The sequence below is a fragment of the Callorhinus ursinus genome, unplaced genomic scaffold (genome assembly GCF_003265705.2).
Source record: "Callorhinus ursinus isolate GAN/ISIS: 27379988/994484 unplaced genomic scaffold, GSC_fseal_2.0 scaffold24, whole genome shotgun sequence".
Classification (NCBI taxonomy): Eukaryota; Metazoa; Chordata; class Mammalia; order Carnivora; family Otariidae; genus Callorhinus; species Callorhinus ursinus.
In genome coordinates this window covers 28,445,946-28,472,630 of record NW_027397086.1, presented here as the reverse complement: position 1 = coordinate 28,472,630, position 26,685 = coordinate 28,445,946, and the positions used below count along the sequence as shown (strand labels likewise).

Genomic DNA, 26,685 nt, shown 5'->3' with positions numbered 1-26,685 from the left:
AGAAGAACACACATCTGTGGTCTCATGGCTATGAATCCATTGACCCTACCTCTGGCTTTGTCCCTCTCTAGCCCTGAACCTGTGGACTTGACTCTATCCTTTTGTGTGAACCCAACAATTTCTGAATTTTTGATCTTGCTGAAACCTGCCCTCAGCACCCTAGAGTTCTAGCAATGTCTCCAGCATCAGAGATGTTCCTTTGGATATGGCCCCAGCTGATCCAGTTCACGCAACATTGGTTGCTATTCTTTAATAAAAGGACAGAACTGAGGAAAGCTTCTAAGGTCTTGCCACAGCTCTATCTCCAACTCTTTGGTCCAGTTCTTTTCTGGCTCTTGGAGACAGAAGATGGTCCCTGACTTCCAGAAAATTACCCTCTGGTTAGGGAGAAATTGAAGCAAGTCCCACAACTTTTTGAACTAAGACATGTGCTGTTTACAGGGCTGGTATGATGATCAAATGGATCAAAAGTGTAAAGTACATGCATAATAAATTCACATGATTTCTGCACACACGGAATGTTACATAAAATGTGTCTTCCATTAGAGCCTGTATTAATGAGATCTGTGGTCCGTAAACAAAGTACAAATAATTAATTAACTAATTAACACAAGCCCTACTTGCATCCTAGATTTAAACCAAAACTGTAATTACTTATGCAGCACACTGTCTTGATCTCCTTTATATGTCATTTAAGATGGCATTTGGGCTACTTTTTTATGTATTTGCTGTTTTCACATAAACAAAATGGTCCCTTCAACCAGACCCCTGGGCCATTCTTCTGGCCAAAACGGACACTCTATACACTCCATAGGCCTCAGAGATGGCACTGAAATGAGCCTTCTACCTGTCCCCAGAGCCTTCTTGGATTCTACCATCAGCCATTCTGCAGAGAAAGGGTTTATGAGTACCCTATCCTCAATATAAAATTTAAGTCTTGTAGCTGAGAAGTCACAGATTTAACTCCTGCTTTGCTTTGCACCCTCCTCCTCCTTGAGCCCACGCCTACACAACCTCACCTGTCTCATTTATGTACATGTCAGCGTCCCCACTGGATCCCAACCTCATTTGGAAATAAAAACTATATGTCTCTTTCATCTTGAAGAGGCCTCCAACACTGCCTAGTTCAATAATTTGCACACAATAAATCTAAATACATATTTTAAAATAAATTGATTAATACATTAAAGCTTCTTTCAAAAAAATATATCCTTGGGAGCTGGGTAAGACCAGCAAGGACAGTGGGGCCCTCACTCCCTTGTCTGGGGTTTGGATAGATGTGAAGTATGAAATGGTCAACAGAGAAATGGGGTTACAAAAGACACTGTTGCCAAAAATTGGGAGGTTGTTAATGTGGGGCCCAATCTTTTTCAGAGGCACCACTGGGAACTTGGGGATTACAGACCATTAATCCTTACCTCAGTATCAGGACAACAGATGGAGAGTTTAAAGAAGCACAGAATAGTAACACAGATAAGGTGGATGTGATACTGGGTCTCAGCATGGTTTTCCCTGGGGAGGCTAAGCCTCTGCAGCCAGGCTGAGTTCTTTGATAAGGAGAATGAAGGAACAGACTATTCAATATGGTTGTACTAGGATCAGATGTGCTCATGTTTTCAGCCAGTTTGGGTGGGGAGGAGAACACAGACACTCTAGGAAGAAGAGCCAGAGGGGTTGGCATGGGCTCTCACCTGGATTCAAACATCTTCCTGGCAGCAGATGAATGTGGCTAACCTGGGTAGCCCCTCAGTGAGCTGGGAAGGCCTAGGGAGTCACCTCATAGAAGAGAAGCATTTCCAGCCAGGTTTGCTGCTGGTGAATCCTACGTTCCTACTGATTGCATTCTTCTAAGAAAATCAGAAATCAGACATAAACTCTTTTGAAAAAGAACCAATAGTCCAGTGAAGTTTTCCAAAATTTGATCACAGACCGGATGTTCAGAGAGTTACTATACCCAAATGACTGTTGGCTCTTCTCTGAAGAAATAATGAGCACTACCATCCTCCCAGCCACAAAGGTGGGAACACACAGGAACCGTCTTTAACAAACTCTTGCCAGTTCTATCCCAATAACCTCCTTCTTCTTTAACGCCATTACCACTGCCCTAGGTCGGACTTTATCAGGTGTCACTGGACCAAATGCTAGCTTCCTAGCTGGTTCTGCTTCCTGATAGTTCCCTTCAAGCTCCCTGAACACAGCACTTCCAGATCAACTTCAAAAAGCACATCTGTCATCGTGTCACAGTGCTGCTCAAAAACGTTGAGGCTCCCCCTTGTCTAAACAAAATCTAAACTTTGTAGCCTGGAATTCAAGAGCTGCATAATCTGGCCCCAGCGTGTCACCGACGTGTCTTTCCAATCATTTTTTATTTCCCTGCATTTTCTCCTTCAAATAAATTTAACTTTAATTAAAATAATATCCACTATTTATTGAATATACGCCAGGTTCTCTCTCTCTCTCTCTCTCAATCACTTTATGAGATATGTCTTATGATTGATCTTCATGTGACATATGAGGAAACAGGTCCAAACAGATGAAATAACCTGCCAAAGGTCATCTAATCAGTAGGTGGCAGAGCCAGGTCTCCACCTCCAAAACCCAGGTACGGGCCTCTGCCCCTATCCCATACAACTTCCCTTGTCCCGGGAGCCCTGGTACTGCCCCTTCTTCCTTGTGGAGAAGAAGTGTACATGGTCCTCTTGCCCGATGCTTTTGGTTCCTTGGAGTGTTTTGTTGTACAACCTGGAACTAAGAGTTTTCCCACTCCAATTTTCAAAAAGATTTGACTTGTTAAAGCAGGTCACTCCCATTCATTGCTTGTTCATTTATTTCTATTTATCTGAACTGGGAGTTGTCCTGTCAGAGTGGAACTGTTTCTCCTCCTCTCTCGCCAAGCACTAGAGAAAGAATTGGATAAATGACATGTATTCACTTAAGGTAAATCAGGTTGGCTTGTGAAATCTCATCTGAATCATCCCTTCTCCGTAGCCTGATTTTCACACAACTGAAAAGTAGTGTAAAATGCCCCGTTGGAAGAGCTGGGTAGAAGGGGCGGTCTGAAGGCACACAGGAAAGAAGATGCACTGCCATAAATTCCTTAGGATTCTCCGTAGATTTGTGTGCTTCTAATGTTAAACTGGATTAGTGCTCTTGTCACAGCTATTAAGTAATATCAGCTGATTATTTTCACAAGCCCGGTTCTAGTGCCTCTGGGCACAGTGACTAGGTTTTTAAAACAAAGAAATAATCCCTCGCTACACTTTGCAAACTACCATACTGATATAAAAATGCTTATGCAGATTTTTGAATGAATATGAAGTCTCATTAAAATTTGTACAGGATCCATAATGTTATAATAGATCTTTTTTTCCTCTATGTGTTTCTGCATATCCTATATAATAAAACATTTTCATAGTACTTTGCAGTTTACAATGTTATCTCATTTGATCCTCAGTTTTTCCTTGAAAGGTAAATGGAATAATTATCGATAAGAAAGCATGACTCAGACAAGGAAGGTGACTTATCTCTGTCACAGGGAAAATGGATGAAAAAGGAAGGATTTGAACCCTGGCTCTTAATTCCACATCCAAAGCTTTTTCCAAGCACCTTCTAGATATCTGGCACTGGACTGGGCAAGAGGGATGGGACATTGAATGAGACCTCAAGAAGCTTACAATGTAGTGGAAGGATATACATAGAGGACAGTATAAAGCAATTTGATGGAAGTATGCACACGGTGTTGTGGAAACTCTGAGGAAAGGCTCATACATTAGCCAAGGGGTGTAGGAAGGACTTGTGAGTTGAGTCTTAAAGAATGAGTGAGGTTCAGCCAGTCAAAGGAGAGTTAGAGAATGATGAGGAATTCCAGGCAAGGGAAGAACACAAGCAAAGGCACCAAGACCTGCCTGGTTGGGGTGGTGTCAGGCATGGACTCTGTGCAGCTAATTGTTATTGAAGCAGAAAGGATCAGGCAGGGAGGGCTGACCAATGAGGCTGAAGACGTCTGCAGATGTTAGATCAAAGAAGTCCTTGTATGGGAAGAGCCTGGACATTCCCCTGGACATACTGCCTATTTAAATGCTTTAAAAATGGGCTTGCCTGGTCAGATTTATATTTCATTAAATTGCGCTGACTGTGGCATGAGGGTTGACCAGAAGTAAACAGGAATGGAAGCAGAGAGCCCTGCATGAAGGCCACTGCACCAATCCAGGATAAAGAGAAAGGGGAAGATTTAATTTGGCAGGATATGCCCATTGATGCGATGTGGATGGCAAAGGAGAAAGAGATGTTGAGTGTGACTCCCAAGTTTTAACCTGGTGCCTAGGCAAGGATGAGTGAACTGTAGAATTTAGGAGGAGGAACTGGTTTGGGAACATGCTATGTATGTATGAAGAGTCATCTAGATCTATCTAGAAGATAGTTAAATTTCTGACTCGGGGGAGGTATGAATGAAAGAAAAAGTACTTTGGGGTTAGTGACTTATAGGTATTAAAAACAGAAGTCATAAGGGCAAAAGAGCTCATTTAGGGAGACTGTGAGACAGCGCACAACTCTAGCAGCTTCCGATATGTAAGAGGAAGAGGAGCCATGGAGAACCAGAGAGAGAATTTCCAGCTACTGTGAAAATCAGAAGGATGCATATCCCGGATGCAAGGAAAACCAGAGTCTCAAGAAGGAAAAGAATGATTAACAGTATTCAATATTGGAAAGTTGTTCAATAGGATAAGGACTGGAAAAACACCTATTGGATTTAGCAATTAGAAAGTGACTATTAATTTTAGTGAACAGGTGCTTCAGTGGAAGGACTGGGACAAGAAGCAGAATGAAGCAGGGTGGGGAGTTAATGGGGTATGGTAAACTAGAGGTAGGAGTGTAGGCCATTCTTTTGAAATAGTTGGATAAGAGCCTACTGAGTTAGAGGTAAACATGGGATAGAGGCAATTATGGTTTGTTTGTTTGTTTGTTTGGATGGGGAAAAACATGACCATTTTTATATCCTGAGGGAAAGGATTTCATAGAAGGAAAAAGGTCTCATAGAGATTTGATGACTGGTAGAACAAGGTGCAGGAAGAGAAAGTGGCATCAAGGATACATATCCTCTGAGGCAGAGGGGAAAAGAGGCAATGAATGGGAAGCTGCTGTAAATTAAGAGAGATGGATTGATACTAGAAGGATCAATTTTCTCAGTGCAGTATGAGACATGACATTCCACGGGGAATGTAGAGCGAGGGGTGCAGGGTTGGGTGTGGAACTCAAGGAGAGTGGTAAGTGTTTAGAGAGTTGCTGCAAAGGAAAGGGTAATCAATCATGGACTCTAAAAAGGGGGAAAAAAAGAAATAAAGGTTGGGAGAGGGCCAACTGATGGAGAGAAAATTAAGGGTCCAAGAGCCTTGAGGAAGCAAAGCATGGGGTTACTGGAAGGGACTTGAAGACTTCAAAAGGGAAACTCTTCTAGGAGATGGTCCTAGAGTATATGACTGAAAGTGAGGGAAGGTAATGGTGTCCAAGAAGAAGGAGTTCCAGAATTATGAGACTAGGATGTGGGATGGTCCAACTCTTGTCATTGAAATGTCCTAGGACGAGGATGGCAGGAGTTGAGATGGAGAGACAAGTTATGAGTCAGGTGCCAAAGTCTTCAATAAATGAACTACAGTGCCTGGAAGGCTAGTACGTGACAGTGATATAGAAAAGATAATGGATTATATAGCCAAATAGAATAAAACTCAAAATACATTGCAATTTTTAACTTGGGTGACAGTGTAATGTCTGTAAACATAAGCGGAGATCCAAGAAAATGTCAGCTCCTTTCCTGGCTCCATGGTACATGGAAAGTGGAAGAATGAGTAGCTTTCACTGGGCAAGTCCCATAGGGCAATCCAGACCTCAGCAATGAGCGAGGGGAGTGGGGAGAGGCTCGGCATGAAGCAGGGACCCAGGAGCACAATGGAGAGGGGTGTGGAAGGCAGCAGTGAGAAGCAGCTTCCATCAGTCAAGAAATGAGTGGGACACGACCCGGGGAAAGGAGAGTCAGGTATGGCCTTTCTTCTGTGACAGAAAATTGCACAGCTGAGAGGTCCACTTAGAAGCCGCACCCCACCCCCAATCAGATATTCAAACTGGGCCTGGGATGCCAGAGTTGGCCAGAGTCTCAGGCAGCATGTGGCTGGTCTCAGGGAGACCAAGAAGTTTGCTGGAGGTTTGCAAACAGATCTCCAGAGCCTTCCCCTTGTCTCCCTATACTCAAAAAGAAAAAAAAAGAAAAGAAAAGGTATTCTTAGCTCATCCCACATTAATTTTTATCCAAAATAAATCCTGCAATTAAAAAACATCAACTTTCAATCTTTTTAAATATGCTAAATTAAAATGTGCAAAACAACTATTATATTCTTCCTTTAAAGAGAAACAGAGAAGCCTTTACTTCTGCTTTTTCATATTTTGTAGGAGAAAAAAAAAATGGAGCAAATGATGTGATTGAAGCCAAGGTTGTCTATAAAGTGTGAAAGCACTTCCTTTCCTTTCCCAGGAGCCAGGACTAACACTAGAAGGGAGAGGAAATTAGCATGAAAGTTTTACTTAAATTACAAGATGGGTGAAGACCTTGCCCAAAGATGGTATCTCCCTGTCTCCTGTGACAGACCATGAATGGCTTTCAAGACCAAGGTTGTTCTCTTTGTTATGTAGTTTCCAAGAAGCTCAAAAAATGTTCCATTGGACTGTGGACTGAGGGTGGTGGTATGGAAAGCATGCCGACCCAGGAGTATAGTGTACTGGATCCCCCCTCACTGTTACCTGTGCACTGTGTGACTCAGTGTGAGCCTCTGTTTCTCCATTTTGGAAAAAAAAAAAAAATCAGACCCTGTGCCACAGAGTTCATATGAGGATTAAATGAAAGGACTATGGGAAAACTGCTTTGTAAGGTGAAAAGCACCAGATGCATGTTTACTCATGCTAGGGCAGCCGGCAATTGCTGCTTCGGCAGCTACTGTCCTAACTCTCAGACCAACAGTGACAGGCGGGCAGGAGACTGGCACCAGGGAATAGAATGGGGCAGAAGCCTAGGGCAGGCAGGCTCTCAAACCACACCAGGTGGGAAACCCTTCCTTTATCTGGCTATATCTGCCCCCATTCATCCGTTTGAAAACTTTTCAGAGTAGGAATAAGAAAGCACACCATTATTACAATTGTCTTTACAGTCCAACAAAAAACAAAAGAACTTCTTTTCTGACTCACATTAAAGGCATATACATATATATGATACACAGGTCATCAAACCAGTTTCTGCAGAAATGCATGTATATATATATATATATATATATACACACACACACAATGTATAAACATATGCATATGTACACATATATGTATATGTGTATGTGAATATATATATACATATACATATATATATATTCAATTCCTGCTGTTGCATCTCCATCTGGATGCCCACCAGAGCTTAAACTCAAAGCCCAAAGTGGAGAAAGAAACTTGGTGGTTGAAAACAATGAACTGTCTCTACAACTCTGTGGTGTGGCCGGAGGGCTCTTCCTGCCTGGGATTACTCGCAGCCACATTCAGCTGGCAGATCTGTTGGGGGCTGGGCTCCCCTGGAGCTATTGGCTGCAAGGCTCCTTTCTCTCCTCAGGGCCTTGGGCTTTCTTGGCACGATGGTCTCACTGCACCTTTCAGAGAGGAAGCATCCCAAGAGCGTGAAATGGAAGCCACAGGGATTCCTAGAGCCTAGGCTCCCAAGCAATGTCACTGCAGCAGCATTCCACAGGTCAAAGCGCCTCACGGGGCCAGCCCAGGTTCAAGAGCGAGGAAACAGGCCCCACCTGTTGAGAGGAGCAGCAAGTCTCATAGTGAAAGGCCTGTAAGATGGGAGTTTCTGTTGCGGCCATCTTTGGAAATAACCTGCCACAGCTGACTCTAGTTTTTATGCTCCTCCCTCCTGTCTGTGCTTCCTTCCTCCCTCCCTCCTTTCTTTCCTTCCTGCCTTCTTCCTTCCTTCTTTCCCTCCCTTCCTTCCTTCCAGTTCATTAAACTCTCATAATTCCTAGGCACCTGCTATGAGCCAAGCCCTATTTCTAGGTGCTAGGGATACACTCATGTGCATGACAGATAAGACCCCTACACACGTGGAACTTAAATTAGTGGAAGGAAGCACATAGATAAATGAGCTTGCATCAGCTAGAGAAAAACAGTGAGGGGAATGAAGACCCAAGGCAGAAGACGAGAGGGCAGGGAGACGGCTTTAGACTGGTTAGTTAAGAAGGCCTCCTGAAAGAGGCGACACTTAAGCTAAAATTGGGCACCGAGCCCCACAAGTGCCAAAGCCCTGAGGCAAGAGCAGATGTGGCCGTGGCTGCAGCGGGGTGGGCTGATGGAGAATGGCAGGGCAGCCGTTTTCCTGTTGACCCCAGACCAAACTGTGCCTCAGCCTCTCCGGCCAGATGCTTTTCAGGGTCATTTTCAACTGCTCCCTCTCATCCCCACATCCACCGGACCAAGTCCAGTCTGTTCTTCTCTAGCCTCTCAGACCAGGCTCTTCCCTTCCATCTCTGCTGCCACTCTCCTTGGTCCCTCTCACCTAGAGGCTCGATTCCCTCTCCTGCCCGCCTCTGCTTTCTTCCACTTTAATCTAGGCTTCAAAAGCTGCCTGAATGATCTCCAGAAGATGCAGCTCAGATACAGCTCCACAACCCTCAGTGGTTCGCTGCAGCCGTTGGATAGAGTCCAAACCTCTTAGCTTCTCTTTGGAAGCCTACGTAACGTGGCCCCCTGTCTACTTTTTGAACTTATCTCCCCACTCTGAGTCTAGACTCTACTCTAAGAGGGCCATTCTTCTGAAGTTGGAGTATTGCTCTTCTCCCCAAACACAAGCGGAATGGGAACTGAAGTCATAATCTGCCATTAATCTTTCAGCATGCATTAGGAAACCAGAGGTTTCTAAAGCCAGCTCCTCTGGATGACAGAAAACTGGACCAGAAAGGAGTCAAAATGAAGAGGAAGGAGGGAGACAATAGGCTCAGGGCTAGGGGTAGGGATCACGTTTAAAGCTGACCTTGCAATGAGCAGCTCTTGGGGACAAGTGGAGTGCATGAAGAGTGGGGGTGAAGGAAAGATTGACAGTCATTGACAGAAAGTGGGATTGCATTCTTGAATAATTCATGATTCACAGAAGGCCAGAGCCAGGCCTTGGAGGCCATAGAGTCCCACCTCTCATCACACAGAAGAGGGTGACCTGCCTGGATTGGGGAAGTGTCTCCCTCCCGGTCACAAAGCGCACCCACAAAAGACCCATCTTGGCCCTCAGGCCCCAGACTCCCAGGCCATTGCTGCCTCATGTTACCTCCCACTAATTCACCTCCCACCATCTGATGGATTGACCTCCCGGAGCCGGGCCCAGAAACAGGGAGCTTGATGTTGCTTTAGAATGCCGCCAAAAAAAAAAAAAAAAAAAAAAAAAAAAAGCCAACAGGAAGACAGTTTTCTCCAGCCCTCGGGCTTGTACTTTCCCTGGCATACTATGGAGGCACCAAGGTCCAAAGCGTCTGGGTCAGAGACAGAGGCTCCTTATCTTTGGCTGTTCTGAAGTGACACATCGAGAGGCTGATAGGAAAACAACCAAGTCCATTTATTTGACGGCCATGATAAGTGAATTGGATCATCCTCAGCCAAGGAATTGCTTGGAAAGATGTCATTAGGTTGGCCAAAAGAGAAGAATCAACCCCTGGCAGCCAACCTAGTGGCCTCTTGATAGCTAAAAATAGCCAGAGCATCATCATCTTTTTAAAGAGGTTTCACATCCATTATACCAAATTCTCCACCCAACACGTCTGTGAGGTAGGTACTATTTTCACTATTTAAGGATGAAGAAATGAGAAAGCCAAGGGCACACTCAAGGTCACATGAGCTCATAAGTAGAAACATTAGAATTTGGACACAGGTCTTGTGATTTCAAATCCACATGACTCATATTATTTAGCCTTAAAAAGGAATGAAATCCTGACCCATGCTACAACATAGATGAAATTAAGACATTATGCTAAGTGGCAGGAGCCAGACGCAGAAGCAAAAATACCGTAGGATTCCCCTCATACGAGTTCCGTAGAGTCATCGAATTCACAGAGACAGAAAGTGGAGGGGTGGAGGCCAGGGGCTGGGCGGAGGGGAAGGAAGTGATGGTTTAATGAAAACAGAGTTTCAGTTGGAAAGATAAGAGGTCCTGGAGAGGGGTAGTGGTTAAAATGCTCAATTTTATGTTATGTATACTTTACTACAATAAAGAACAAAATTATGAAATATTTGTTTAGTCCACGTTTTCTAACAATTCCATTCCCAAAACATAGTTTATAGAATGCAAGAACTGAACGGAGCCTCTAATTTGCAAAGGAGAAAACTGAGGCCCAGAGAGGGATGTGGATTAACATGGGTCCGTCCAAAAGTTGGGCACAAATCCTGTCCTCCCAGCTTTCTTCGTTCTTTCTAGCCTAAGTCACCCCGGCCTTTGTCACCCTTCCACGTTCAGGCTGCCCTAACCCAGTACCACAGACTGGGGGGGCCTTAAACAAAGGAAATGCATCTCCTCATAGTTCCAGGGACTAGAAATACAAGATCAAGGTGTCAGCTGATTCATTCCTGGTGAGAACCCTCTTCCTAGCTTGCTTACTTGTCAGGAGTCCTAGAAGGTCACCAATCCTATTAGATCAGGGCCTCACCCTTATTACCTCATTTAATTTTAATTATAGCCTAAAACCTGTATCTCCAAATACAGTCACAGTGTGGGTTAGGACTTCAACATACGATTTTTAGGGGAACACAATTCAGTCCATAGCAGCTTGCTACCCTCTCCTGGGCACCGACCACGTGTCAGGCCCCGTGCTTTTGCAGGAGCCCTCTCTCATCATTCTAATCTTTCTTTGATGAAGTGCCCCAGGACTCAATCTTGGATCTCTACTTTGCCTACCTCCACTCCCTAAAGTGATTAAGGTCAATTCCATGGGTTTCTCCTCAAGTTACATCTCCAGCCCTGATCTCTCCTCTGAATTCAACATCTCCCTACTTAGGGAGGCTAAAGCATCTCGAACTTAATATGTCTAAAACTAAATTCTTGATTATTCTCCCCAAAACCTGCCCCTCATCCAGTCTTCCCCATTTCAGCAAGTGGCAACCCCATTCCACTTGCTTAGAGTCAGCCTTGACATCTCTCTTTCCGTTGTAGCAAATCCATTTGCAACTCTGTGAACTCTACTTTAAAATCAGTATTTCTTGCCTTCTCCCCTGCAAGCATCCTCATACAAATTATCGTCATCTCTGGAACAGACTATTATAACAGCCCCGTGGTGGGTGCTGTGATGCATTAGTCAGACCCCCCCTTCAGAACTGAGGTATTCCTTCCCCCATGTGCTGAAGGCTCATAGCTGCATCCCTCATAGGAACAGCCCTCAGAAAGGAGCTCTCACTCCACGTTGCTCTTCCCCATAAACACCGGTGTGGGTCAAGTCCTTATCTCATCCATGTTTCTGCTCAAATGCCATCTCACTACAAAGGCCTTCTGACCACTCCTATGCAAACAACATCCCCTTTGTTCTCCAGCCCTTACTCTGCCTGAATTTTTCTTCATAGCATTTATCAGGCTCTGATACATATTTATTTGTCGACTTGTTTATCATCCTAGAAGTTAAGTTCCAGAAGACCAGGGCACATACGAGCGCACAAGTGTGCGGTTGTGTGTGTGTCCGAGTACTTAGCCCCAGCATCTAGAACAGAATCTGGTGGCACATGGTAGACATCTGAATCAGTTTCCTATGGCTCCTGTAATAAATTACCATAAATTTAGTGGCTTAAACAGCACAGGTTTATTATTGTACAGCTCTGGAGGTCAGAAGTTTGAAATGGATCTCCCTAGGCTAAAATCAAGGAGTAGGCTGGGCTGTATTCCTTCTGAAGGCTCTAAGGGGAAAAATATGTTTCCTTGCTTCTGCCAGTTTCTAGAGGCCACCTGCATTCCTTGGTCCATGGCCTTGGTTCTCTATCTGCAAAGCCAGCAGCGAAACATCTTCAAATCTCTCTCTGACTCTGACTCCTCACCTGCCTCCTTCTTCCTCTTCTGAGGATTTTTGTGAATATACTGGGCTCATGCCATTCATCCAGAGCAATTGTCCTATTTTAAGGTCAGCTGATAAGCAACCTTAATTCCACCTACAGCTTTAACTCCTCTTTGTCAAGTAACCTAACATACTCACAGGTTCTGGGGATCAGGCCATGGGTACCTGTGGTGGGCAGAGGGGTCGTCATTTTGCCAACCATGACACTCAATAAACTTTTGATAAGTAAATGAATGAATAATTACCTAATTTCACTCACTCAGTGATCCTTTAACATCAATGCCAGTATTCTCCCATTTTACAGATGAGGGAAATAAGGGTAAGTCACCTTGCCCAAGTTTACATAGCTAATAAATAATGGAGCAGAATTTGAATACAGGCAGGCTGACTCAAGTCTGTCTTTGTCCCCACTAGCTTTATTGTCCTGTAGTTTTCAACTCACAAATCTGTCTCCCCCACTAGACTCAAGAGTTCTTGAGGGCAGACGCCATGACTTTGCCTATCTGTAGCCCTAGAGCTCAGCCCAGGATAGCAATGACAATAATAACAGTGGGAATTTATTGAACACTTGCCATGTGCCAAGCACTGTTACAAACACTTTACCTGCACCCAAAAATATTTGCTGAGTAAATGTTGAAGGGATAAAACCATCTATTCTCACTAAACCTGAAGAGCCACATTCGTAGTTCTAATACTCAAGCTCTATACTAAATGTACAAATCCAGTCATATTAAGTTGGAGAGGCTCTAAAATATCAAGAGTGGGTTTATTTCTGTCTTCTGGTCTGAATCCAGAATCCCAACTCATCATCAATCAGCCTGTCTAATGAATGAACACTCACTGTGAATAGATTTATCCATTCTAGATTACGACTTTGATTTGACAAACTAGAAAACAATGACTAAGAGACACAGAGGTCTTCCCCATTTCCTGAGCGCTCTCATGGATGCATTAAATTCTCAGAACCGCACTGCACACAGGGTAGGAGGTAACGTGTCTCCCACGGCATCCCAAGGAAGCCTGGCCTCAGAAATCTTCAATAGCTAGCCCAAGGTCACCCGAGTAGTGAGGACCACACAGTCCTGCCTTCCTGTCTGCTAATTCCACACTTCTCTACTACGTGGTGCTGCCAAGTAGAACATCATATGCCTTTCAGAAGGGACTGTCCGTGCAGACTGGCAAAACTCAGCTTCCATGTGGATCTGTGGGGACTCTGCCAGCTCCTCAAGTCTGGTTTTCCCACTCTTTCAGATCTCCCAGCTCTCCCAATTACGAGGTTTACAATTTCTCAGTCTGCACAATGGAAGAGTGGCCCTAAGAATTTAAATCACTCCATACAGGTTATTTTAAAAATAATAATAATAAGGAAAGGGGATAATTGCCATTGGGATGGTTTTTTATTTGTCTTGCAAAAAATATTTTACTGAATATAAATTGTTCATGACATGGGATTCAGGGGAAAGAATTTGGCAGGTTGAGGAGATTTCTATTCTGTTTTCTTTTTATCCGCTTTTCTAAGCATCCTTTCTGTTTCCACTGTGCTTTGAAAAGAATGCGAGAGAACTCAGGCTCTGGGGTAAAGAGAAAAAGAAGAATCCTAGAGTTACGGAGCCTGGCTAACCCCTTTTCTGTGAAGGTCTGTGTGCTCTTTTGTGCGGTAATGAAGAGATGGAAAGAAAAGAATTGTTCCACATTATCCACCACTAGGCCAGCCAAAAGGACCTCTGACTCGCAGAGCGAAGCACACCCCTCTTCAGGCTCATTCCCCTCGCTTCTTCATTGCCAGATGACACGCTCAGAGAATGACTCTATCCCCGCAGTGATTGTCCGTGATTTGTGGGTCAGGAGCTGCCACGGGAAAAGTATCTAATTCCACTTTCACACACTCATGGTGTCAGCAACCCAAATACAGAAAGCTATTTTGGCCACATTTTAACTATTTGACTTAAAGGCAACAGCACAGAAAAAGAAAGCCCACCTGTTGAAACCAACGAAGAAATCTCCTAAGTCATTTCTGGGCTTAATCATACTGATTCACCTCCCCTAACATCCTATATAAGGTTTGTTGTTCCAAGAGACTATGAGGCTTCCAAGTCCGGTACGTACTGCACATTCCAGCCGGAGAGGACTTTCAAAGGCACAGATTTCTTCCCTTTAAGGCGATTTTTCAAATTGTCATCAGAGGGATTTTTCTAAAACATATGCTCATTTATCCCATAGATACATATTCAGTTGCAATTAAGTGCCAGGCACTTTTCTGGGTATGTTAAGTGATCAAGGCAGGCAAGTATCTGCGTTTGTCCAGACAGAGGAGACAACGTTACTAAAGGAAACAAACCGGATTATTTCAGATCACTGCTTAGTCATTGGAAGAAATCAAAGTGGGTCTTGGGATAGAAAGTGACATGTGTGTGTTTGGGGGGGACTTAGGCAGAAAGTCACATCTGACCCAAGGCCTTAGAGACAAGAGGGGAACGGATTATGCCAAGATCTGAGAGAAGAGCATTCCAGACAATGGAAAGAAGAGATCCAGAAGGTAGAAATGAGCGTGGCTCTTTGAAGAACACAAAGAAGGCCCAGGAGGCTAGCAGGTGGTGTGAAAGGGGGCAAAGTGGTCAGAGCTGACGCAGGAGAAGTAAAACAGGCGCCAGGGTGGCAGTGGGAGAAGAGAATGGACACATGCGCTCAAGACAGTTTGCAGGTAGAGCTCCCAGTACTCTCCAATGGATTTGACATGGGAAAATTGGTAAAAAAAAAAAAAAATAACCAAGGTTGATTCTGGGCTTAGGGTTTGAGCAACTGAGTGGATGGCAGTGCCATTATGAATGAGGGCAATGAAAGAAAGTAAGCTGGGAGAAAAATAAGCATTTTTATTTGACTGTGTTACAAGTATCCACTAGACATTCAAGTGAAACATCAAGTCAATAGCTGGATACACAAATCCAGAGGGAAATAGAAAGTTTGGGCTGAATATATAAATGTAAGTGTCACTGGCATATATCCCTATTATTTGAAGCCATGGGATTCATAAGGAAGAGAAGAGCCTAGGGCACTCCAATGTCCAGAGGTTCAGCAGTGGAGGAGGGACCAGCAAATGATAGTGAGAGACAGTGGCCAGTGGTGGGAGGAAGACAAGGAAACTGTCACATAATAAGCCAGAAGAAAATGACCGAGCAAAAGGGAGCAATTCACTGCACCAGATTTTGCTAAACAGTTTACTTTAAAAAGAGAGAGAGAGAGCGAGAGAAAAATGACCCATGGATTTGGCAAAATGGAAGTCACGGGTGACCTTGAGAGTTACGGTTTCAGGAGAATGGTGGGTTGGAAAGGGGAATGAGATCTTGTCCTATCATTACCACTCTCCCATTTGAAACTCATCAGTGGTTCTTGTCCTGCACATAAACGGATAAAGGCTGCATCCCTTTCCATAAAAGTAACTTCCTGACATGGAACTTTAGAGAGGAAGTCAGCAATTGTCAGAGTTCTTAGCTGCAAACAGAATCCACTTTACTTTATGTGAGCGGAAAGGGATTTATGAAAGGATATTAGGTATCTCACAGAATCTCCAGGAGGGCCCAAGAACCAGGCTTGAATCCCATTATAATCAGAAATAACAAATATGGAGCCACATTGTCAGGACAAAGTTCCCACTGTTCCATACTGTTCTAGTATGAATGGACCCAGAAGCTCCACCACAGTTGCCCCAGAAGAAGCCTATGTCCCCAGCACCATGCCTGCCAGAAGAACCAATCTGCCCACACAGTCAACACCTCCTGTTGTTCATTTCAGCCTCCTGTTGGCAGATCGTTGGCCACATGTAGATCCTGTAACTACAAAGGAGTCTGTGGAATCTACAATGTCTATGGCACCTTCCAACATCTATTTCTCCTTCTTTTGGGGGGGTATTACATCCCAATTTTTGTTAACCTCGTAGTACTCTGGATTTGGAGGAAGCTGCCTCTAGTCTCAACTTTTGGGTCGTGCTTGTGATTGGTCTATGGCAATGAGCATAGCTCCCACCTCCAGCCACAGATATAAATTCAGGAATGAATATATGACCCACCCAACTCAGGCTGGTGAAATGAAGTAGACATTTGCTGGAGGCTTCTATAAAAGAAACCACCTTAATCTTCCAAGAGAGCTCCCAGAAATAATCTTCTCTCTCTATTCTTGAACCAAAGGCTTACCTCCAAGGAAGAACATATCCCTGGGAGGAGTGAGTTGACAACCATCTTTTGGCTAGAGAGGCACCAGCCTAGAATGAAGCTGATCCTGCAGAAGCAGAAGAGAAAGACAGAGAGAAGGCAGACTTTAAGAACATTCTTGGGCCACTGAAATAAACCAATTCTGAAATCTGCCCTACTCCTGGACTTTCCAGTTCCATAAATGAATAAATCCCTTTTAATGTTTAAGCAAGTTTGAACTGATTTTGATTAGGGGCAATGAAATGCTTTAAAATTGATTCAGACTCCAATCTACCTCTTGGGGCTCATTTCTTAACATTTTTCATACCTAGGCACATCAGCCCATTTGCTTTAAACCACCAGAATTCTGTCAAGACTGGTCATTCTACCTGGATGCCCTTCCTTCCTTTTCTCCTTTACTGCCTGCCTACTTCCTCCTCACACTTAAACATAGCTAGAATGTCACCTCCTCCCTGAAGCCTTTCTGGATTTCCCTTAACTTGCTCTATCATAGTATGCCTCACTGTCTGGCCAGTATTATGGTAACTCTTAAAGACATGTGCCCCTACATTAGCTCATAAGCCCTCTGAGAACCAGAACAGATTCTTTGTCCTTAGTGCCTTTCAAAGGCTGGCACTGTCCTTGTATCCAGCAAGTATTTGTTAACTTTCCAGTGATTCCCAAAACTGTGTGGGCAGTGAGGATCTCCTGTGCTGTGGTCTTACAGATTCATGTGCTGAGACAGCCTTGCAGAAATGTTCTAGTCAATCTCCAGAGAACAAAGCGGTCCTTGATGAGAGCTCCTCCTGGAACCACTGAGCGCTCACATCTCACCTAATCACCATCTCATTTTCCTATGAGGGAAGTGAAGCCCAGAGAAGGGAAGGTCATGGGCACTCGGGGCAGAGCTCAGTTTTGAAACTGGTGTTGCCTAATTCACCACTCATTCTGCAGCCGCAAGTTGCTTCTTTCCTATAGGCCCTGAGAGCCGAGGGGGAGCAGCACCGACCATCATCCTGGATGTCTCTGGTGTCTGTGGTCTGCCCCTTTGCCAGGGCCATCTTTCAAGAGCCCTTCTGCTCTCCACCTCCCTTGCAGCTAAGTGGAGAAGGCACAGATGGAAACTACATGCAGAGGATGATTCTCTCTCTCCTGTCTTTCCTTTGATGGGAAGGGAAAGACCTTATTCTTCTTAAAGGAACCTCTTTTTTTCCCCCTTGCTTTATTGAGAAATAATTGGCAAATAAAAATTGTATATATTGAAGGAGCACAATGTGATGATATGATATATGTATATGCTGCAAAATGATTACCACAATCAAGCTAATTAACAGACCCACTACCTCACATCGTTGCCATTTTCTTTATGTGTGGAAAGGACACTTAAGATTTACTCTCTTAGCAAATTTCAAGTACGCAATACAGTATTATTCACGATAGTCACCGTGCTGTACATTACCTCCCCAGATCTTAATCAGGGTGCCTGGGTGGACGAGGCGGTTAAGCGTTTGACTCTTGGCTTCAGCTCAGGTCGTGATCTCAGGGTCGTGAGATAGAGCCCCACCTCGGGCTCTGTGCTCGGCACAGAGTCTGCTTGTCCCTCTCCCTCCCCCTCTGCCTTTCCCCCCATTCTCTCTCTCTCTAAAATAAAAAAAAAAAATTTAAGCCGCAAATCTTGATCGCCTTATAACTGGAAATTTGTGCCCTTTAACCGTCGAAGGAAGTCATCGAGAGGATATGACCACTGGTAATGGACACAGGTAATTGGAGGCTCTTTGCCCCTCCCCGTCCTTGGAATATACATTCTGCCCACTGTTCCCACACATTGACCATTTTCAAGGTCACAGCCTTGAGAGAGCAATGTGTTGTTGAGACCATCTGGATGATATACCTGATTAAACCTTGTTAAGGCCTCTATATAAACTTTAAGATTCTTGCGGGCTGGTATAGAGATCTACTCATCTCACAGCCATCCAACACAAGCCTTGTGCGTGAGTTCCCTTGCTTATTAAAACTGCCACCTGCCAAATTAAAGTGGGCTGCCTCTTTCATCGGCCTCTCCCTGTCCTGTGTGTACAGAGGCCAGTTTCAAATTTCATCTGGGGAACTCCTGAGGTCGCAAACCAACACTGACCACCATCTCTCTGTTTCCCTCAACCGCCAGTTCCTGGCTCCCACCATTCTGATGTCTGTTTTTGTGAGTTCAACTTTTTTTAGATTCCATGTCTAAGTAAGACCATACATTGGCTCTGTGCTTGGCTTATTTTACTTAAGCATAATATCCCCCAGGTTCATCCTTGTTGTCCCAAATAGCAGGATTTCCTTCTTTTCTATGGCTGAATAATATTCCATTGTGTGAATGTGTGTGTGTGTGTGTGTTTATGTGTGTGTATCTCATGTTTTCTTTATCCAGTCCCCCCCTGATGGATCCTTGGGTAGTTTCCATATCAGAAATTTCTGAGCGTGTATGAAAAGTAGGAGAGATTGAAAAAGGGTAGGCTCTTCCCATGACATCCACTGCTGCAGCCCCCTTCTCTTGCTCTAGGGCATTTGACCCCTCTGAGAAGCAGCCGCTGGCTGGGGTTAGAGATGGGGGTGAGAAGAGCTGCTGAGTAAGCTCCGTGGCCACCCTGGACGCTCCCTCCCCGTCTGGCTCTCTCCTGCTTGGCCCTGTGCACTCGCCTGCCTGACAGGCTTCATTTCCCAGACTCAGGCTGGCAGGTACCTTCCAGGCAAGGGAGCAACATGCCCCGGGGTTCCAGAGGACAGAACATGGGATGGTGCCTCTGGGACTCCAGGAAGGCTTTAGGAACAAGGTGATGTTGGAGCTCATACTTTAAGGATAAAATTCGTTTGCAAAGTGAGGAAAACATGATGATGGTGCACAGGTGGGAAGATGGTGAAGGACCATCAAGGATCAAGGGTAGATCAGGAACTGATGCAAACGCACAAAGGACTTCATTGGTGGCTCCCCCAAATATGTCCATGTCCTAACTCCTGGGACCCATGAATCTGACCTTATTTAAAACAGGGGTCTTTGCTGATGTAATTAAGTTAAGGATCTCAAGAGGAGTTCCTCCTGGATTATCCTGGATTATTATGACAGGTACCCTTATGAAGGAAAGGCCGAGGGAGATGCGAGACAGGAGAGAAGGGAAAGGCCGCAGAGGAGAAGGCCACATGAAGAAGCAGGCAGAGATCAGAGGGATGCTGCCACGCCCGAGGAACGTGCGGAGCCATGAGAAGCTGGAAGAGGCAAGGAGGGATTCTCTCCTGGAGCCCTCAGAGAGAGCATGGCCCTGCCAGCCGTGATTTCAGGCTTCCGGCTTCCCCAGCTGTGAGAGATGATGTCTCTGGTGTTTTAAGCCACCAAGTGTGTGGTGACTTGTCACAGCAGCCCTCGGAAGCTAATACAGACGACCAGCTGCTCACTGTGGCAGGAATCCGGCGACCCCTCTGTTTCTGCTTTCTATCAGCTATGGATCCAAGCCATGCTACCCTTCACCTTTCTGGCAAAGAAACCAGCCACCTACAGCTAGCCTGGCTTCTCTTCAAGGAAAGCCAAGCTCGGCAGTCAAAACCAGACGCGACAGTGAGGAGACCTAGGTTTCTAAAAAGGGCCAGGCTGACATATGCTAATCTACTGATGCAAAGGGGCTTGGTCCCCAGTCCCCGGGAGGATGAGAGCCACCCTCACCTCTCATTCTGGGACGTGCCAAAACCGGAGGTGTCACTCAACTTGGTGAAATCAGAGAGAGAGAGCTGCCCCTTGGGCAAAGGTCTGCAGTGAGGACATCACACTTGAGACTGAAGAGAAAACCGTGTGGGGAAAGAGAACCTGAGAGAGGGGAACCCAACGGCAGAAAGTCAGACATAGCCCCGAGGACCTCAGGCCTTTTCTGGTGTGGGCTAAAACAAGGAGGAAGTATCTGCATTTTGTAGCTTGATGCGGGACGTCCCTTCCTGGATCTGGGAAAGAGCCTCAGACAATGACCACATTGTCTGTTTGATGGGTCTGCTGTGGCTGGAGGGGTTAAGGTGGGGGAAGGGAGTGGCCCTGGGAGCTTCTCTTCTCTGGAACCGAAGGGTGCTGTCCTCTGCGGGCATCCCTACGCTAGACAAGTCATGTCGGGTGATGACAGCAGCGAAGACCCCCACCCCAGCCAAGCTGGGAGTAAAACCGAGCTACAGAGGAGGGCTTTCAGCCGGGGAGGGCATGATCAGATGTGCTTTTTATAGAGATTTCACTGTAAGAGCAGTGTGGGAAATGGAGTGCACGGGAAGAAACTGGTGACAGAAGGATCATGTTCCAGAATGTTTAAATCACAGTCCAAGAGAGATGAAGAAGAGCAGACGAAGGCAGTGGCGGTGTGGGCAGAAGCGCTGACTGGGGACTGAGCTGGAAGCCGTGCTGTGAACCAAGATCTGGACAGAAGGCAAGAGGCAGAATTCTCCATCTGACTCCTATTCCCCGAAAACTGGGGCTGTTGGGGGCACCAGGGCTACTCAGGGATCGAGAGAATTGCAGGGCATCTCCACGTTTGCGGCGTTCAGTACTTTATATCAAAAGAAAGAAATGCAAAAATGGGGCCAAGTAAACTGCAGTATCCCTGAAATATTTGCTTAAAAAAAAAAATAATGGCTTTTCAACCACATGAACAAAGCAGTGCCTGTTTGTTTACTCTCCAAAGACAATCAGAGAAATCATCAATGAGTTTACTATACCCTCAGGGCTCATAAAGAGAGAGAATTTTCAGTGGCACACGAAGAGTCGTCTCCCAGGCTTGGCAGTGCCTCACTGAGACTGTGTGCATAACCCTGATTTGAGATGAGGTTAAAAATAGACACCAGGGGCTTGACACAAATGTGAGGCCTGGGCATGCAGTCCTCAGGAATAAACACCGAGGCCTGGTGGTGGATACTCTGACAGTTGAACCCTGAAAACCCGCCCAAAGAAATAATTAATCCAAAGCTGCTGGCTGGAAAGAGTTAGAAGCCAGCAGGACCAGGCTGAGGAAGGGCTGGAAGCAAAGGGGGCAGAGCCCGGAAGCATTCCCAAGCCCACGGGCTGGCAGGCACGCGGGTAGGGGTAGGGATGTGCTCGGAGGATTGAAGGAGACAGCCTGGGGCCGCTCTCCCCGCCTCTAGCAGACTGTGCCAGAATAAAAGCATGTTCCGTGGGGGCCCGGCGCTTCCAGTCGCGTGGCAATTTGTCTCCTGCGGAATGCACTCTTTTGAGCCCTAAGTCCACTTGAGAGGCTTTTGCTGATTGGGATTCTGACCTGGGTTCTCTCTTTCTCCTACTCTTCCATCTCTAACTGCTGGTGCGTGTCCCGTGGAGCAGAATAGAGCAGTGAGAAAAGTGCTGGCTTCGAGGTCACACAGATCTAGCTTCAAATGCATGGGTGCGGCAGTGCCTTATTCTGAGCCTCGGCTTCTCCACCTGTGAAATGGGAGTGGTAGTACTAATCTTGTAAGGATTTGTTGTGAAGATGAACAGACAACGGCGATGAATGTGCCTTGGGAACCCCCCCCAGCACCCCAGCACAAGCCCAAAGTGAGGTCATTCTGCTTGTACTTAGTGTGGGGGGCTCCTCCTGGCGCAGGACCCAGAGTCAGGGATGCAACCACAGCATTGTGACTTGCCACCGAAGTTTCCACAACAGCCACCGCCCCTCCCTGTGACTCAGTGCCATGGGATGTCCTCTACCCTAACTTCTCTTTCTTGGCTGCCCAAAACCACCTGTGTCGCTCCAGCTGGCCCTTGCATGGCCTAATTAGGATCTGTTCTTCCCGTCAGCCTGGAGCACCATCCTGAGCCCAGATCTTCAGGCGCCCTTCACCACCACACTTGTCCCACAAGGTCTCTCGCTTGGGCACTGGCTTTGAACACGGCCGGTCTCTAGTGGTTGGAGGAGCAGAATGAGGAGAGGAAGTATGATCGCAGTGACCTTCCAACAAGTATGCCCCCCCGCCGCCGGCCCCATAAACAAGGCTTTGGGTGCCATCCATGTTGTTCTTCAAAGCCCAGCTAACGTGTTTTCCTCCAGAAAGCTCCTTGATATTCCTGATGCTGTGAATTCTGAGTCCCATCTGCCTTCTTTACTGGCCCTGAGCACTCTGAGACATACATGATAGTGATGTGAGTTCAAATAGCTATCTCCCCCACCGTACCGGGAGCTCCTCGATTTACCTACGACTCATCTACGTATCCCTTACAGTGCTGGACATATAGTAGGCACTCAATTACATTTACTGAGTTTATAACAAATGCCCTCATTAAGGTTTTCTATTTACCGAGGGCATCTCCCCACGCACAATATTCTGAGTGTTTTACAGCAGAGCTCAGAAAAGTATGGCCCACCATCTCTTTTCATAATGGAAATTTTATTGGAATACAGCCATGTTTTTTGTTTATTTAGTGTCTGTCTCTGTTTTCATGCTACAATAGCAGTATTGAGAGTTGTGACAGAGACCTCATGGCCCACAAGGCCTAAAATATTTACTATCTGACCCTTTGCAAAACTTCTGTTCAACCCTATTCTATAGCAAGCAAGTTTAAGATTTTTTATCTGCAATGCAGGGAAAATAACCAGCATCAGAGAGCTGTTGTGAAGATCAGAAAAGGGTAGTGGGTGTAAAATTGTTCTGCAGCCAGCATCCACTTTGCCCGCCACACAGGGTCGAGGTAAGGCTTGAAATCTCGAGTGCTGTTGTGGGAAGTATGAAGCTTCCCTTGGGGGGCAGCCTATCCCATCTAAGCTGACACCTGGGACAGATACAGTGCTACATAAATACAGAACTTAAATATCTGCCCACAAGGAATCAGATAACCTTGCCCTCCAGGATAAGACTCTTCCCATAGGGCATGAATTCGGAAGGGGCTTTGGCTCCTGCGGAGAATAAAATAGGCCCCTGAATGTTCCTGTTCCTCATTTACGATCAATGCTCTGAGAAGTAAGAACGTGCTTTAATTAATGCCATTGGCAGACTTGCATAACTGCTGGTTATGGGAGATAAGAATGATTTTTTTACTTGATTTGACAGAGCTAACATGCAAACCCCAAACTATTTCCAATTAGCCTTCTAGCTAGTTATCAACATGGATCTCACATTTCCTAAGGTGGGCCTCCGAGTCTTGAGGAAGTGGCATGTTTTAAGCTGTAGAGGAAGTGTGGGTGATGGGATGGGCAAGCAGGGGCACGGCCCCATGTTTATATGGAAGGAGACATTTCACTGTGGCCGAGCCCAAAGAAGCGTTCGCCAAGAGGGCAGAGCTGGGGTTCGGATTTGGAGGCCGTGCTGCTCCTGGCTGCCTGTTGCCCCTGGGCCAGGATGGTGGGATCTGATTGTGTGGACAGGAAGCACAGCTGCCTTCATCAAACTGAGCTCTCTCAATCACCTTAATGACATATGAAGTCTTGCCCCAGAAAGGGGAAGTCATGCCCGACGCTCTCCGAGGGAGTCAGGGGTGGGGATGAGCTGGACCCACTCGGATACCCTCTCCCGGCCTCATGCTGTGTTGGTGCTTCACTTTACTGCTCATCAGACACCTTGACTGCCACTTGCAAACTGGACGTGGGAAGGAGACAGGGGGTTGTCAACACTGTGTGTGCAGAGGGGGAAACTGAGGACCAGAAATGAAACAGTGCATGTGCCCCTCCCCCCCCCGCCCCCCACCGGTAGCACACACCGCTGGGAACTTGGATCCCAGCCCTGAAGCTTCCTCTCCACCATGTGACTTATGAGGATGGCCTCCGGGGTCTCCGACCCCGGCTGCAAAACTCTGGGTTGGGTCTTCTTATCTGACCACCAGCAGCGAGGCTGAACCTCTGCTCAGGCCAACCTTCCCATCTGAGATACCCCGCCCCCGGCTGCCACCCCTGAAACCTGTCTGGGGTCCGGGGTCTTGCCCAGGCTGGGACGAGGGTGAGGCAAGCGAGGCACCGAGGGGGTGCTCCTTCTCAGGGCCGTGCAAGTGCCATCGTCTTGTCGTGAGGATTAAATGAAATAAGAAAGTGCTTCGAGGCAGAACCTGACACATAAGCTATAAAAATATTCAATATTATTATTATAATCAGTAGTAGCCGTACTGTTACCGGTAGCATTGAGAGAATGTTTCTTCTTCTGCTCGCTGGAGATAAAATTAATTTTTGTCTGTGGAAAGAATGAATACTGTAAAGTTCTCCAAATGTAAGCTTTTGTTCCAGAAGGCCTTATACTACTTTGGGAACACCACTGACCCCGAAAGAGGGACAGTTATCTTTGTCCCATTCCGTGGCCTCAAGTGACCCCCTCCTCTGCCTGGCCTACCTTCCATGCTAAGAAACTTGGCTTCCATGAAGGAGCTAACAGGAACCACTGAAGGGTTTCAAGCTGGAAGTGATATGGCAAATCTGTGCTTGATGAAGATCCCTCCGGTAGTGTGATCTTAGACCGGAGAGGGCCAGAACCAAGCCAGGGAGGCCAGTCAGAGGCAAGTGAACAGTCCTGGCAAGAGACAATGAGGTTTGAAGAAGGTAGTGGTAGTGGGGACGATAAAGGACCGAGCAAGAGAGTGGGGATGAGGAAATGAAATCTGTTCATCACTCCTGGAAAAACAACTGTGAATCAGTGATACCATCTTTATCCCCCAAAGCAAACAGATCCTTCATTAGTGCTAGCAATTGAGAGCTGTGTGAGGTTTGGTACCCACTAGCTGCTAAACATGCATATAAAAGGAAGCACACCATATGCTGTGATGAGTTAATGCCAATTGGCCCCACTCAGATATATACTGCTTTAATTTTAACACTTTATTTGAACAAAAGTCTACTTCTAAGGAAGCTCAGGATTCCCAGAGCTTCTTTCTGCTGGCCATTTGACTTGATTTCTTTCCTCAGTAATGAAATGTAGCTTTCAGTAAGTATGGCCAAGATTCAGATGTCAACTTGATAGAATAAAAAACTTCATGGACAGATGAAATGAGACACCCTCTGCGGTAGTGAGCTCCCTGTCACTGGGGCATTCAAGAAAAATCTGGATGGCCACTTGATGGAGTTGTTGCAGAGAGGATTCAAACATCAGAAGGTGAGTGGAATGGGGATGTTAGACTTGATGACCTTTAAGGTTTTTAAGAACCATGAAATTCTAAGAGATTGAATCACAAATGTACTTCTTGGCTGATCAGGGGAACCCCATAATCACAGCAGAGTCAGAATGAGGATCTAAGATTTTTCAAGCAAATTCAGAATTTTTAACCCCCTTAGGGAAGAAATCCGGACAACCCATCAGCCAAGACAGCTCCAGGACAGAAGAATGGTGATCATCAGAAGAAAAAGTTTCAGTGTCATCCTGTGGAGCCTGGCACAAACAAGGAACTTCTCTTAGGGCTAAGAACTAGAAAAGCACTTTGGTCTTCTTTTCTATATAACTGTCCATGTATCTCTTTTCACTTTGGCAGTTAGGAAGCTCAGAACTTAATTTGCACATGAAAAGAACAACTGCATAGACCCTTATAATCTGCTTGTCATCAGTGCTCTCTCCTACCTCACCATCATTCTGGCTTCTTCTTTTAATGTATACGTTTCCTAGTCCTAATTTTGTCTTTAATGATAGTTTGCCTTCTAATGCTTCCTAAAAACTTCCTCGACTGCTCTGAGAAAAAAAGGAGGGAAATCAACAAGAAAATAAATAATAGATCACCATCTGGGAAATGTTATTGGCTCCCACTGATAAACTGTGGGGAAATAGCAGGGGGAGCATTAGACTGGGGGCGCCACTGGAGGTGTCAGCTTTCCTTTGCCACGGTGGGAGCTTGGGGAAGATGCTTCCTGGACTCAGTCTCCCCTTCTGTAAAACAGACTAGAGAATGGGCTTGGATTGGGGTTTGGCTCCCAAGATCACCTTCCCTGCAACTGTCCTGCCAGGGTTCCCAAGTGAATCTCCAGGTGCTGCCCCTCCACCAAGTTCAGACCTCCCCTGGACTTTGAGGTCTCTTGCCTGTAGACAGTATCCTAGGCTTTTTATTTATGTATCAAAACAACAGATGTATATAGTTTTTACTATGTTCTGTACTGTTCTGAATACTTCCATATAGTGATTGATGTAAATTTTGTAATGATTTTATGAGAGAGGTACTCTTATTATACCCATTTTACCGATAGGAAAATTAAGGCCTTAGGGTTTAAATAAATCACTAGTAAATGACAAAGCTAGATTCAAAAGCCAGGCAATGAGTCTCTGAGTTCATGCTCTTAACTGTATGTTCCTTCAAATGGAGCCATGACTTTGGCTCAGCTCCCTGACCTCACTATAATTCCCGACCTGGATTATTAGCTCTCCTGGATTACTGTCCTCTTGCCAGCCAATTAAGCACAGACTTGTCTGAGTACCTACTCTGGATCAAGCTCTGTGAT

At 45.7% G+C, this 26,685-nt stretch overlaps 1 long non-coding RNA gene across 1 annotated transcript in view; it reads right to left on the bottom strand.

The window, feature by feature from the left end:
• LOC141369939 (uncharacterized) overlaps positions 1 to 26,685 on the bottom strand; it is a 65,016-nt gene that overhangs the window by 26,234 nt on the left and 12,097 nt on the right. Inside the window, exon 2 of the long non-coding RNA XR_012373542.1 lies at positions 16,292 to 16,376. This is a non-coding gene — a long non-coding RNA (uncharacterized lncRNA). The remainder of the gene's footprint in view (positions 1 to 16,291; positions 16,377 to 26,685) is intronic.